The sequence below is a fragment of the Myotis lucifugus genome, unplaced genomic scaffold (assembly GCF_000147115.1).
Source record: "Myotis lucifugus unplaced genomic scaffold, Myoluc2.0 scaffold_38, whole genome shotgun sequence".
Classification (NCBI taxonomy): domain Eukaryota; kingdom Metazoa; phylum Chordata; class Mammalia; order Chiroptera; family Vespertilionidae; genus Myotis; species Myotis lucifugus.
In genome coordinates this window covers 7,713,900-7,724,855 of record NW_005871086.1, presented here as the reverse complement: position 1 = coordinate 7,724,855, position 10,956 = coordinate 7,713,900, and positions in this window count along the sequence as shown.

The following is a 10,956-nucleotide window of genomic DNA, read 5'->3' as shown; positions in this document are numbered from 1 at the left end:
AATGCAAACTGTAATCAAAACATAAAATTTTTAAAATAAATAAATAAGATAATGCAGCTGGAATAGAGGGAACACACATTAGTTTGAATTTTAAGCCGGCTTTAGCCACTACACTTGTTGCCTGAGTTTTTAGCTAAACTTTAAAGGCATCTATGAGATGATGGCAGAGTGGCCCAGGGGAGGTTGGCAAGAAAACACTGAAAATTCCCTTTGAGGAGGCCAATCACATTTTATATCTTCTATTCAAATCACCTGGAGTCATCCAATGTTCCCTTGCATTTTATGCATTTTTCTTAGAATTGGTTGGCTGTTACCCTTATCTCTGACTCCCTACTGCTTTCAAGCTGCCTTGGTGATTTCACAAAAAAAGAAAATTAGCACTTAATTTGTCAAGACTATAGAACTATATAGAAGTAAAACTTCATAAAGCTTATCATGTATTAATTGAGACAGAACTATAATATTAGGCAAAAAAATTTTTTTTTAAACAAGTGGGCTACAGGCATGTGAATAAAAAAACCATTCATTCTGAGAAAACAGATTTCACAATGTCAAGGAAGCTGGGAGGCAAACTGTGGAAGCTATGAGAACTTTCCCATGTACTGAACCTTCTAGAAATGACTCTCAGGTCAGCAGGGTCTCAAACACAGACATAGCAGGGCAACAAATGCTACTCATAGAATATTGATTGTCAATTGACCTGATGTCATTTTCTATTACATGACTGACAAGTTCACCACAGCATATCTGTTCAGTACTTCAGGTGTCTGGAGGGTCCTCTTGATAGCTCCACACATAAGCACATTGATAAGGAATTCTAGGGAAGAGACCACCAGACCTAGACTTGGCAAGAGGGTTTTCCTTTAGATCTGATTTGTGTAAACTCCTCTGCCCATACAAATAGCAACTATAAAGTATATTCTTTTTCTTATTAAATATTTGTTGAGAGTCAAAAAGTTTAAGATACTGACAATTCCTTAATGGCCTCCTTCTTAGGAGCAACTATAGTTAAAATGAGTTCTGTTTCCAATGAACCTTGAAAAAAGTTTTCTTTGAGTTTGAATACTGTCCTCATTTCTTTTGGGAAGCCTAAGGCTGCCTTTTTTCCTTGTTTTGTCTCTCCAAACCTATTTTACTAAAGAATCAGACACCATTATGTCATATATCTACATTCCTTTCATTTTGAATACCAGAATTGGGTATGTACCCTAAGTGGTAGTAATGAGACATCTGATGACTTAAGCCCATCTGCATTATAATTCTCCCAGGATAGACCTCCTTTCTGGGAATGACCCCTATGGAAATTCCAAATAAATGGGCATATAAATCCAACTTACTGACCTGGCACCAAACTTCATCTGCCACCTACTCTAACTCAATGCCAAGCAGCTCACACAAATTGAAAACTCATTAGGGTGTCTCCAGATGTCTTTGTTCTCTATGTATAAAAAGAACATTCTAAATTGGCAGCCCTAGGCCCAATCACAACTCCACCCACTATAACCATACACATTAAATATCTCTGCAAAACTGTGAGCCTAAAAGCAACTCGAAAAGTCTTTTTAGACAGTCACCTATGTCTCTTACTATCTTTCTCACTAGATTGTCAGCTCTTTACCACCTTTCCATACCCAAAACCTAGTTCAGTGCCTGACACATAGTAGAGGCTCAAGAAATGTAAGGACTAAGGAATGATTCCATTCTACTAATTCTTTTATCTGCTCTATTCCTCCAAATCCAGCTCAGTTCAACCACTGCTTTCAACATGTGAAAGTTACTTAAGTTTATTTGATCCTATCAAATCAGAGATGGGGCAAATTTGAAGATTGTGCAAGTCATAATCAAGAGCAAAATCACATATAGAAGCCAATGAAAGGAAAAGAATCTCTAGAGTTTTCTGCTGTCGTATTAGATTAATCCATCTAACATAATCTATAGCGCAATACAATTTTTCTGTGTATTACTTGACATTCCCATAATAAGAATTCTTATTTTAGGTTCTGAAATAAAAACCTAAAATAGCTTGGCATTAGAACCAGATTGATTTCTCTGGCTTAATATGGCCCTTGACAGTTTTCTTATGTATCCATTTCAAGACTGTGTACCATACGCGGGAACTGTGTGTCCTAACAGGTCTAGTAGATCTGAGGGGCAGGGAGAGTAAGAGACTATAAGATAGCTCTGTTCAGAAAAGAGGATCATGGAATGAAGATATTGGCAGTGGAGACATTTCTAATAATGGTCATACGTGTGTATAGATGTAGTGGACTGAGAGTAAATAATTAAAGGACAAAGAACCATAATGCCAGAATATTAGAAAGTCAACATGATTGCTGAGATCCCTGAGAATAATAGCAGTGGATAGAATAAAGGGGAGGACTGAATCACAAACTCAACATCAAGGTAGAATTATCTGGGAATTAGAGAAAGTATAAATATTAAGATATGAAATCCTAAAATGGAAAGATTGCTAAAAGTTTATGGTACAATAAATGTTTAAAAAAACAATGGAGATATTTATAATGTTCTATTAACATAAAATATTATAATGGTGCATCTCCTTTTTTTTTCCTAAAAATTTCCCTAAAAATAGGAGAAATCATTTTAAAAGGAAATATATATTACATGCCTACTATGTGCCAAAACATGGATCAGTAGTTTTTATCACTATAATTTTTAAAATATTTTTATTGATTTTTAGAGAGACAGGGAGAGGGAAAGAGAGAAAGAAACATCAATGTGAGAATGAAAATCAATCAGCTGTCTCCTGCACTCACCCTACCGGGTATCAAGCCTGCAACCCAGGCATGTGCCCTGACTAGGAATCTAACCGGCAACCTTTTGGTGAATGGGAGGATGTCCAACCAACTATGACACACCAGCCAGAGTCTTATTTTTTTTTTAAATTTTCACTGACAGATGACATTCAACCTTATATTATTTCAGGTATACAGCATACTGGTCAAACATTTATATAACTTAAGAAGTCATCCCCCAATAAGTCTAGTACCCATCTGACACCACAGGTAGTTATTACAATATTATTGACTATATTCCCTATTCTGTAATTTATATCCCCTTGACCAGTATGTAACTACCAATTTATACTTCTTAATACCTTTAACTTTTTCATCCAGCCTCCCAGCCCCTCTCCCACTGGCAACCAATAGTTTGTTCTCCATATCTACAAGTTTGTTTATATTGTTTGTTCATTTATTTTGTTTTTAGATTCCACATTTAAGTAAAATCATATGGTAGTTCTGTCTGACTTATTTCACTTAGCATAATGTTCTCCAGGTCCATTCATGCTGTAGCAAAGGGTAAGAATTCCTTCTTTTTATGCCTGAGTAGTATTTCATTATATATGTGTCCCACACCTTCTATATCCAATTGCCTACTGATAAGACACTTAGGTTGCTTCCATATCTTGGCTGTTATATAAAAAGCCTGTGGTCATCAAGCCATCACACCACAACGACCAATCAGCAGGAGGCTGAGTGCGTGGGGTGGGCAGGGCTGCGAGCATGGTGAGGCATGCATGGGTGAGCAGGGACTTGACTGGAGGGGCGGGTGGGTTTCTGGGCCCCGCAAGGGCAGCTGGCAGGTTTATGGGGCCCGCCTCCTGCGGCGGAGACAGCCGCAGGACTTTTTCTGGGTCCCGCCGAGCCGTGGGACTCTGGGTCCTGGGTCTCACGCAATGTTGCGTGCTGGGCCCCTAGTTTTAAATAATTCTGCATAGAGATACATGTATTTCTTTAAGCATGGTGTTCTTGGTCTAACTTATTCCCATAGCAATTTTACATAGTTATTCATCTCTGAAATCAAGTGAGGAAATGTACTGAAGAATAAAAGCAATACCAACACCTACCAGACACTATTATATTCTTGACATGGCCTGTGTGTTTAACCTGCATTTATTTTCCTGTCCTATCAACAGCCTTTCAAAGTAGGTGACACTGTTTCTACTTTATAGACTATGAAACTAAGAATCAGAGATTAAAAAAATGTGCCAAAAGTCACTGAATTCATTAACAGATGAATGATTCAAACAATCCTGCTTGATCCCTACCCATACTCTTTCTACAACATCATACTGCCTTTCAACTGGAGAGACTTTCAAGGAAAATAATAATGGTGCCATTTACAGCTACAACGAGCAGGTAGAAATAACTTTCAAAAGAAAAACTGAAAATGTAAACTCTCCTTCACCAAGGACCAGGCAGGAGCAGGGTTAGTAAAAGGAGAAGGGAGAAGGTTGACACAAATTGGCATTCTTATCTGCAAGATCAGAAAAAAAGGCCAAGGATGAGAGGTATTCTGGAGTATGCATTTGTAGTCGGTAAAGAAGGCATATTTCTGGTATTGCTTATTCCATCCTGTTTCCAATTCTGTAATTCCTCTGAATTTAGAGATATTTGCTCAAGCCCCTACACCTATGGTTCTAACAGGAAATCAGTTTGTTGTTAACACACATTATAGATGTCACCGAAAAAGATATATGAAGTGCCCATTTTGGGGGTCCATGAAATTGTCCACCTTTGTTTATTTCGAGATTAAGTATAGCCTTGCATCACTTCTCCCAGAGACAGTGCAGGAAGCACCTTGTTTCTGGGACTGGTTTGCCTAACTCTTCTAGGCCAGTTGTTTCAAGCCAAGATACACATGAGAATGACCTGGAGGTTTTTTTTTTAAAATACCAGGTCCCCATTCCAAGGGATTCTAATTGAGCTGTTCTGGGCTTGATCCTGACATTGCCATTTTTTTTAAAATTCTTCCCAGTTATTTTCAGTTGCGGCTAGGATTGAGAATCACTGTCCCATGCCCATTGCTTCACCCCTGCCATAGACACACATGTTCCCACTGGTATCCCAAGCTGCTGTGAACTGCTGGGAATTAACGAAGGGCCAGTTACCCCTCTCCTTGAACATTTCCTTTCCCCTCTTTGATTTGCCATAAGTCTCTCTTTTGCAAAAACATTTCACTCAAAAATTATTCCAGGCAAGTCACTCAGAGAGGCAATAAATAACCTTGCTTACCTGCTTCTGCTTCTGCTTCTGTCCCTACTCTTGCCCATTTTATAAACTTTTTTGGTAGTTTAAAAGAAAGATTAAACTCCCAAGAATCTTTGAAGAAAATATCCAAATAGTTTGGAAACTGGTTTGATTGTTCCATGGACTTAATTTCCTGGAGTAGCAATATTGTAGTTACAAGCTTCCATGGAGGAAGAAATGTAGTAAACAAGGCTAGATTGCCTTAATCTCACAAAAATGGACAGAGTGTCATGATGCCAGGCTACTCGGCATATCCAAAAAAAAAAGAGAAAAATTATAATCATCAAAATCAAGTGCTGGTGATACTCTGAGACCTATGGAGTTTGCATGAGAGAGAGCCACTGTATAGTATAGGAAATTGAGGACCTAGGTAGAAATTTAATTTGTAAACATAAGAAGTAAATGATAGCATATAAGAAAGCTGTAATGAAGGAGGGGGAGGAAGGGATGACAAATACACATATTTTTATCCCTGCACTTTAGGCTTTCTCTCTCATTGATTCATTACAATTACCCAACTACCTCTAGTTCAAAGATGAAAGAACGTAGGCCCAGAGAAGTTAACCTGGAGTCAATACAGCACAATAGGTAAGAAATCCAGGTTTGATTCTGACAGCATTATCTCCGACAAGTCATGTAATCTTTAGAAAATTCTTTTTCCCTGAACTTCTGGTTCCCCATCCATAAAATAAAAATGTAATAAGAGCCCCTAACAGTTGCAGCGAGAATTAAATAAAAATATAAGAGTAATATAACAAGCACCAATCATTTTGTAATTCCTGTCTAAATGGTATGGTTTTTATTGGGATTCACTCAAGATAACATAACAAGGGACCCAGCCAAAATATGAACTCTGGTCTGTGAAACCTCATTCCCTTTCCACAGCACAAGAGATAGAGACCAACAGAGTTCAAAGAGAGGAAAGATGAGGAGGAATGAGAAGTTTAGGGGAGACTCCAAAACTGAAGTGATAAAAAGTTAGCTGGGATTCAAAGAAAAGAACATAGATAAGCAAGAAGACTTGTATGTTCTCCCCTTTGGGGCTGGGCTAATGCCAGAAATACTGCTTTTTGGCATTCAACATCAGAAAATATACTTTAATTGCTCTTTGATATACCGTTACTAGCTTTATAGTATGACATTAAGAAGCTATGAGAAAGAGCAGAGAACAGAAAGTAGGGTGGCAAATTCATCAATCCTAATTCCAAATCCCTCTGCTAGATCTATTAACACACCAGGCATTTGTTCTCCAAGTTCTGGTCTCTGAGCCAGGCCAAGGCAAAGGGCAAGGTGTGGTCACACTTCCCTCTGCGGGCAGACACAGCGAGAGCCGAGCCCTTGGAAACCTGACATCTGCGGAGTCTTTGAGTGAAAGGGCACGTCTTGGAGTGCGCCTGCCCCTGCCGCTACCTTCCAAGGTGCCTACGCCGCTCCTCTGCCTTAATGAAGTCCACATGTGGCCACAGCTATTTATAGCAGCAGCTCTGTGTGTGTTTTGTTAAAGCCTCTAGATCGTATTTCTTAGCTTTGCAAGTTTATTTCCTACAATTGGTCCATTAAATTTTACCTCCTTTTCCTCTTCAACCACATTCTTGGAAGTCCACAGTCAACTATACAAACAAATGTACGAGATTATGAAAATATTTTTAAGCCATTACTTGCCCCCTCTCTGTTTTTCTTATGCTCCCGTAAGTGTGAATTTCTATAGCATCACTCTTCCTGGAAACGGAGGTCTGACAGGGCGATCTGACAGAAGGTTAATTCAGCCGAAGGGCAGGGAAGGAAGAGTCTTGGAGGCTGTCGCAGTTGTCAGCAAGCCTGCTCCGACCAGGTGTAAACGCTCCTCCAAAAGGGCAGCAGGAAAGCAAAACAAATCTTCAGACAAAATAAAAGTGCAAACAAAGAGGAAGAAAAGTAAGACAGACGGACGTGACTAATCAAGAAACAAAAGAAGATTTATCTGCAGAAAATGGAAAAACTGAAAAGGAAGAAGGAAGCAAAAGGTCTCTGAAGAAGCAGAAGAGAGAGGAGCCGAGTCTGAGTAATGGCGAGTCTGAGACGTTGTCTTATAAGAGAGGAATATTTTTATCAACTAGATTGTAAATGGAAGTATTTTAGTAGCTCTCAGAGCCTGCTTTTCAGGAGGCGATTACACCTCCTCCCACTTTCTAAACATGTTTACTCAAGTTCAGATGCTTTTTAAAAAGATGTAAAATCTTGTTCAGGTTGTTTGTCTTTCTGTACAACCAGAAAATGTGGGATATGAATCACAGGAAGCCTTGACTGTCCTAGGGGTCAACTTAACATTCCTTAGGTTGCACTGGGGCCAATTTTTCTATCCTCTAATACTAAGTATACTAAATGGCAATTTAAAGTTATAGACCGCCAGTGATCTCTTGAAATCTGATGTTGTCCATTCTCTCTGCCTCTCTCTGAGCAAGCACCACCGCCACACTCACAGTTCAGTCCAGACACATGGAACTCCACAAAGGTTCCTCCACCCAGGCCCCTCCCCTCCGTCTTCTCCCCTTGCCCTGCAGCAGGCTCTCCTGAGTCCTCGCCTAGACCACTGCAATAGCCCCTATACTTGAAAGATGTCTCTGAAACTTGAAACACAAAGACTCACCTCAAAATAGCCAAAGCAAAAGAGAGCTTGATTGGAAGGATACAAGGTATGCATGCACGGGAGGCCAATGCAACCTTTGGACCTTGGGAAGACCTGGAAGTGAGGAAATGAATGCTTGCCCCCCTGCCTCTGCACCCTTGCCTCTGCTTCTCTGCCTGTCACCTTCATTCTCTCCATGTGAATGGCAGCCCCCACATGTCAAGAAAACTAACTCCTGAGGTTCCCAGGGAGTGCCAGCCCACAGCTTCTACAACCAAAAGAGACACCTCATTCTCCAAATCTGTTTGGGAAAAAGGAATTTAAAAAAAAAAAAAAAAAGAATTCCAGAGAAGCATACCTCTCGATCAGTGAAACATGGCCAAGGAGCAGGGTCAAATCAGGACATGGAAACACATGCTTGGATTGGAAGAGGGACAGTTCCCAGAACAGGCTGCATGCTTTCCCAACCACTGTGGATTTTCCCTGCTGCTCCTGCCTCACAACATGCATGCGCAGAGCCCTATCCATCCTCTAGGACAATCTATACTAATAAAAGGGTAACATGCTAATTAGACCGGATAGACCAAACATCTTCTGGATGTCCTTCTGGACATCCTTCCAGACTAAGCCATGGTGGCGGGGGCCAAGGCAGAGGTGGTTAGGGGCAGTCAGGCTGGCAGGGGAGAGCAGTTAGGGGGATCAGGCAGGCAGACAGGTGAGTGGTTAGGAGCCAGCTGTCCCGGATTGTGGGAGGGATGTCCCCTGAGGGGTCCCAGATTGGAGAGAGTGCAGGCCGGGCTGAGGGACCCCCCCATGCACGAATTTTGTGCACCAGGCCTCTAGTCTTCAATAACACCAAACCAGAAAGCCTTGATAATTCACTTACAAGAGACCTTTCTTCTTGGAATTCCCACCCTCCATATTTGTTTCTTCTTTAGGACACTTTTCCTTATTGACTTTGCATTGAGAATAGTATTGGCAAGTTTTCTGGCACACATGAATTCCTAGAGGGGAGAGGTCAGATCTTAATCACATTTATATTCCCCAAAATGTCTAGCAAGATCTTTGCTAGTGACAAGTACTCAATAATTATTTGTTGAATGGTTGAGTGAATGAATATAAATGACTAAGAAAAGTTTCAGTAACCACTCTGGGTGTTAGCTTCATCATCAAACAGTGAAGACTCTTTATAGTGTCGCTGGAATCCTGTTTTTGTTGGAGAGAGCATGCACCATGACTTTCCTCTTGATGGAGTTAACAGTACCTGAGTGTTAGTTTACTAATCTAGGTCAGATGAGAATATGTCAAGAGCCCAACTCACACATTCGTTGATATCAGAGAAATTCATTCAGGTTCATTTCAGTTATGCCTGGAATCAAATACTACCTCTGCCTTCATGGGGCTTGATGCAACCAACATAAGGTCTCAGTTTCCTCTTCTGCTGAATGGGAGTAGAAGTGGCTCCCTTACAGTATAGTCCTTAGTACTCATGAGATAATCACTGGGCTGGCATAGGCACAGAGGGCCTGGTGCTCAGAGGGAGTCCCACAATTGAGCATGAATACTTTGCAGTTCCAGTCCCAGAATTTGAGTTTTTTTCAGTGAATTTAAAGTGGAAGCTTGACATGAATTCAGCTGCAGTTCTGCTTCCTGCTGCCCCCCAGGGAGAGGTTCCCGGATGCCGCTTCCATGGGGCCTCACTTGATCTCTCTCTCCCCTCGCCCCCTAGCAAGGTCCTGCACACTGGCATGGGGTGCATCAGGGTTAGGTCAAGACCAGCTCGTGGCAACAGCACCCTGGCCCAGGCTAGCAGAACCAGAGTGCATTTATCGGGCAACCCAGCAGGGGCCAACTTCTCACCCACCCATCTAGATCACCTGTCCTATCCCATGTGTTGGGGAAGGGCTCAACTTGCCCACCTCAATTAGGACATGCACATCAGCCCAGCAGTTGGTGGAGCACACACATTCACACACACACACACACACACACACACACACACTTCTGGAACAGAGTTCTCAGGAGCTTATGAAGGTCTGTACTCACTCTGCAAGTATCCCCAGGCCTAAGGTAGTTATTGCAACATAAAATAATAAATAAAACCACATTGACATGTAGAGAGAGAGCCCATGGATGAAAGGGAACATTTTTATTATGTTTTAATTAACTTTTCAAATTGAGATATAATTGACATATAACATTGTATGAGTTTCAGGTGTACAACATCATGATTTGATATATGTATACACTGAAAAATGATCACAATAAGTCTAGTTAACATCCATCCGCACACAGTTACATTTTTTCTTGCGATGAGAACTTTTAAGATCAATCTTAGGAACTTTTAAATACACAATGCAGTATTGTTGACTATGGTACATTTTAATAACTTTAATGGCACTTTTTCATTCTTTTCGAACATAGAGATTTGCATTTTTATTTTGTGCTGAGCCTGACCTAGCACTGTGCCAAGTTCTAAGCAGTGCTTAGCAATTGATAGCTATTACTTTTTATTATTAAAAAATGTCCATGCAAAGTCTGACAGTTTCACAAGGTAACCGGTTTCCAAAAATATGACATCTCTAATCTTATTTGATCCTCTGAGTTACGTAGGATGTGGATATTGTGTCCATTCTGTCTGTAAATGAGAAGATTGACATTCAAAGAAGTCACGAGGCCTCAAATCATGTCACAATTTAGTGGCAAAGAAGGTCCTGGAATGCAGGTGCCCCAACTTGCAGCCCCATCTTTTCACCAGAAGACCCAGGCGTCAGCCACTTGTGGGGTAGCTACAGGCCAGCTCAGCGGCCTTGTCCTCACTCCTCCGGAGCTAGCAGGAGCCAACAGCGTCCAGCCGGGTGGAAACTCTGCCGGGTGCCGTGGCACTGTGAACACTTGCCCCGGCCACTGCAAGAAGGGGTCCCGCCCTTGCCCTGCATTTATTTTCTTTCCCAAACCGCACAGAACCATAAAAATCAAAGATGACTCCTAAGAAGCCAGCCATCTGACTCTCTGACAACCCAGCCCCAGGCTGGGCATGGCAGGGCCACAAGAGCTGCTTCTTCGTCCTGTTGACTCAGGCCTGTTTACCTGGCTCCATAGTTCCCGTTTCCTTGCCTCGGAACTTGTGCAGCCCTCAGATTTATGCCCGAGGCAGACAGGGGATTTATGGTGTGTTCATCACCCATCCCACCCCAGGACACGGCACCTCTCCCTGCAGCTGTCAAAACCACCCACTCGTACCCAGTAGAGTGGTAAGCAGTTCACTGAAGACAACTCCTCGGAAATAGTGCCCAGTTC